At 45.1% G+C, this 4613-nt stretch overlaps 1 long non-coding RNA gene across 1 annotated transcript; it reads right to left on the minus strand.

Annotated features, from left to right (window-relative positions):
- Window positions 1-1571: 1571 nt before the first annotated feature.
- Window positions 1572-3890, minus strand: LOC138970867 (uncharacterized). The gene is made up of 3 exons (XR_011457089.1): window positions 3303-3890; window positions 2614-2789; window positions 1572-1702 (listed from the first exon to the last, which is right to left on the minus strand). It is a non-coding gene; the product is annotated as an uncharacterized lncRNA (long non-coding RNA).
- Between the last annotated feature and the right edge of the window lie 723 nt (window positions 3891-4613).

Below are 4613 nucleotides of genomic sequence, written 5' to 3' on the forward strand. Positions count from 1 at the left end.
AAGCGACAGTTCGATCAGTTACTAACCGAAAAAAACGTGCTCGAGTCATTCGGCGAAGGTGGCGAGCTTTCAAACCATCACGACTGAATAACTCAAATTACATCTTTTCATCACGCATTTTTTCACACGAGTAGCATGGTGCAGTGGTTACGGATTAGACCTTTTTCACTTAAATTTTGGCGCATGCGCTGTGAAGTTTATTGTCAGATCTACCGGAACTAAGGGGCAAAAGGAAAAATCGACAACGAGGCTTGGTGCAAAGTAAAGTGCGGAGACGACGTGTTGCTGGCTTGCCTGGGAATGTTGGTCCAGGCCTGCCGGACGGCCCGATCAAGATCAGCGACAGTTGTGGGCCTTGGAACGACCCTGTTGAGCTGTGTCTGGAGCAAGTCCCAAAATTGCTCAATAGGGTTCATGTCAGGAGATAACGCTGGCCAAGGCATCACCTGGATGCCTGAGCGGTGCAGGAGATCCTGAGTGGCCCTGACGGTGTGGGGGCGCGCGTTGTCGTGCTGGAAAACCCAGTTTCCATGGGCTTGAAAAAAGGGCAGTACATGAGGGTGCAGCACCTGGTCCACATAGCGCTGCGCTGTTACGCCGTTGCCGGGTCCAGGACCCAAGCCTTGGAAGATGACGGGGCCTAGCACCTGGTTGTGGCCGATGGCGCCCCACAACATGAGGCTGAGCCCACCCCAGGCGTTGTTCTCCTCGACACAGTTGTCAGCATAGCGGTAACCACTTCTTCTCCATACCCGAACACGCCCGTCGGCATGGTCAATGCAGAAACGGCTTTCATCGCTGAAAAGCACGTTCTGCCAGCGAACATTGTTCCAGTTGAGAAGGCCTTGCGCCCAATGCAGGCGTGCCTGTCTATGGCGCACGGAGAGGACGGGTCCCCTGGCTGGACGGCAGTTCTTCAGCCCCCGGAAGCGCAGTCGCCGGCTGGCCGTTTGCCTAGAAATGGGTGCCTGGTGTGTCCCTATAACAGTTCTGGCTGTTTCTGCAGCTGTTCTGAAGGGATGTGCAACATGGCTGCGGAAAATGTGCCGATCTTGCCTTGGCGTCGTCACTCGGGGTCTGCCGCTTCGCTCGGCATCAGCAGTAGAGCCAGTTATCACAAACCGCTGCAGGAGACGATAAATGGTGGTTATGTGACATTGGAAAGTCGCAGCCACGGCTTCCGGCGTGTCCCCAGCCTCCAGACGTCCAATGGCTCTCTCGCGTTCAGGAGAAGTGAGTCTTGGCATGGTGATAGCATCGATTGAGGGACTGATGAAACCTGTAACTTTGTGCCATTTGTATCCTCTAGTGACAGTGAACACCACTCACTGATCAGCTTTTGTGCTTTTCTTGCACGTGTAGCTGAACTGCACAAGAAAAATGTATCAGCTAACTCGGGCTTTACGTGGATTGCAAGTGCGCTGATGCGGTAAAATTCACAATACACCTTCCTCAGACATCGGTCTTGATAATACTTGCTGCCAAAAATAACGCAACTTTTGTTAATCCAGAAAAAAATTATTTGTAAAATAAATAATATTTTTCGCGTTTCTTTTGGACGTCAGTATATATGCAGCCTTCAAACGGTTGGTACCGGTTGTTGAAGATCTCTTAGTCGCGCTTCCTTGCATCCGGACTTCTTGGGTCAAAATTGAGGCCTTGAAGAGTCGTCCGGGGAAACTTGTCTTGTCTTGAAGCATACCTGAAAATGAAATTATTTTTTTTACTTGACACTGACAAATCTTATGCTGGGTACAAATGCTAAAACAAGTTGCGCCAGTCTGTCAAACATGTATAACCAATCAATCAATCAATCAATCAATATGAGGCTCATATCGCGCGTATTCCGTGGGTACAGTTCTAAGCGCAGGGATTTTTATTTTTTCTTTAATTTTTTTTCTTTATGCAATTTATATCGCGCACATATTCAAGGCGCAGGGATTTATTTATTTATAACGATACTGAACGCAGTACATTTCACAAGGACAATGCTTAGCTGAAAACCAGCATCCACGTCGAATAAGGTAAATGGCAACCCAGCATTAAAAAACTGTCCCACAGGAAATCACGCTTCCCTGTGTTTAAAAAAAATCTGTTTAACTTTCTAAGCTTGTAGCCCTGAAAGTCAAAATATTATGCACTAGCCTCTGGCAAGTGATTCTGAAAACGTACCAGCCAGAGAGCAAATTTTACGAACGAAACCAACAATTTGATTCAGCATCTTCACTCGCATTTGGCGAGTAGATGAACACTTCTACTCACCAGTTGCATGCTTCTACTCCCTATGGCGAGTAAAATACTTGCCACTTTCAGGGCTGGTTTGTTTTTAACCTAAACATAATGTTGTAGTTTTCCAGAAATTGCTCTACATACAAACATACACCACCGCCCTGGTCTCTTGACTAAATGTAAAATGCATAGTTTTTTTATGATGCACTTTATAAATATCACTGTTTCTCTTTCCCCAGTCTTGTAGCTGTTGTACTTGTAGTTAACAAGCTCTATATTTTAACTTTGAGACTTATGTTCTTAACAAAATAGATCACACTCTGATGTAAACCTCTAGGTAATGCAACCCTAATTTCCTTAATATTAATTATTATACACACTTACTTAACAATTTGTATGTCAGCGAGAGCAGCTGGTGCAGTTTTCTTGGCAGCATGCCCCTTCCACATACATTTGTAGTGTGTACAAGTTTTGTCTGGTGGCACAGTGTCGATTCCTTCAGCCATGTAGTGTGAAGCAGCAAAAAGTGTGGCAGCCACATGGTTGCAAGACTGTCCTTTCTGGGTAAAAACAACAACACACAATCAAATTCCGTTTGTATCATCTTGATTTTCCTTAGCCTGCTAATAACAATTAACTTTATCTTTTCTAGGAATTCCTACAGAGAGCTTGTAAGCGCATGCTCCTGATATCTATATAAAATATATATACCGGCTCAGAATGGAATTTGATCTTACTGCAGTGATAACCTTCTTTGACAAGAGGATTCACAAACTCATGTGTACGTACACATTAAATAAAACTCCGCACTCAGGTACCTGGTATATTGAACATGCCTAGCCAACATGGCATGGTCTCCTGGATATACTGATTGAAATTACATAAACATGCTGCTCATAACTTTGTCAAAAAAGACAGCTTTTGCATGCAGACATTTTCAGTAGAGAATTATGAATCTCTGTGTGTGTTTGTCACTTTGTCTGCCATGCATTATATGACTGAGTATGAAAACTGATTGTGTAAGATACCAAGTAACGCAGCCATCAAGTTAATCCCACAAAACATACACTTACCCAGCAATACACTCGCAGTAGGCTCCAAGTGCCTGTCCGGTCAGCGTCCCCCCACAACAGCATACACTTCGTTGCGAGTCTGCTTCATTGACGTCAGCACACTCGCTCTGAGTCTGATCACCACAGTTGCTTACTAGCTGTTGTGCCATGCAAAAAGACATTTTATGCACACAGTATGTCTATCGTTTACCCCAAGGTTTTGCATTCTTTGCGCTGGATGCGTCGTATAACTTGTCGAACGTCGACGCAGTAGTATCAGTAAGAAAGTTGATCCAGAGATCTGTTGATCTGTGGTCCATCACCTCTGCTTCGCTTATGCAGGGGAAGTTCGCCAAGTCTTTCGTCCATATACCACCAATAGCCGTTTCAAACCGTACCTTCGTGCATGTCCTTGACTTTTTGTTCATGATTTTGAACAAGATAATCCGTTTTCTTGCAGAATTTCTCAAAGTAATCCTCTGGCAATAGTACTTCGAGCACCGAAAGTGAATGAGGTATTTCAGGCTGCCCCTTATTTCCGGTTATCAGAGAGAGGCTGCCGTGCCCTAAAATCTGATTGGTCGAAACGCTGGGGGCAAAGGTTATACGAAAAAGGTCTAATAGTGCAGCTGGAAGGAAAAAACAATTATTGTTTTTGGCTCACGTAAGTGTAGCCTATGCGATCGTAACTTTGTCTGTCTGTGCGTGCGTGTGTGCGTGTGTGTGTGTGTTTGTGCGTGTGTATGTCTGTGGTAGAAACTCTAACATTTGAAGACGTCACATTACATTGACGTCACATTATGACGTAAGAGGGTTAGACGTCACGCGAAGGAAGTACTGAAAGTCTCGGTCATTATTATTTTGAGCGCGCCGAGACTAGTTGGCAGTCGTGTCCTGTAAGTAGGCTACATGCAGACAGACAGATCTAGATCTAGTGTCTCGCTTTCTTGCACAGTTTCACCTATGCTCTTTCTGTGTGTGTGTGTGTGTGTGTGTGTGTGTGTGTGTGTGTGTGTGTGTGTGTGTGTGTGTGTGTGTGTGTGTGTGTGTGTGTGTGTGTGTGTGTGTGTGTGTGTGTATGTGTGTATGTGTGACGGAGTGATTGAGTTTGTGTTACTGTTTGTCGATTTCTTACGTGAGCCTTGATGGCTTCGCCTCTTGTTTTTATTGATCTTTTTCTTTATAGGCCTCAATTGCATTCGCTGCAACAGCCGGTTTTTGGCTCACGTAAGTGTAGCCTATGCGATGCTAACTTTTGTCTGTCTGTGCGTGCGTGCGTGCGTGCGTGCGTGTGTGATAGAAACTTTAACATTTCGTCATTTGAAGACGTCA

Source organism: Littorina saxatilis, linkage group LG7 (genome assembly GCF_037325665.1).
Source record: "Littorina saxatilis isolate snail1 linkage group LG7, US_GU_Lsax_2.0, whole genome shotgun sequence".
NCBI classification, from domain to species: domain Eukaryota; kingdom Metazoa; phylum Mollusca; class Gastropoda; order Littorinimorpha; family Littorinidae; genus Littorina; species Littorina saxatilis.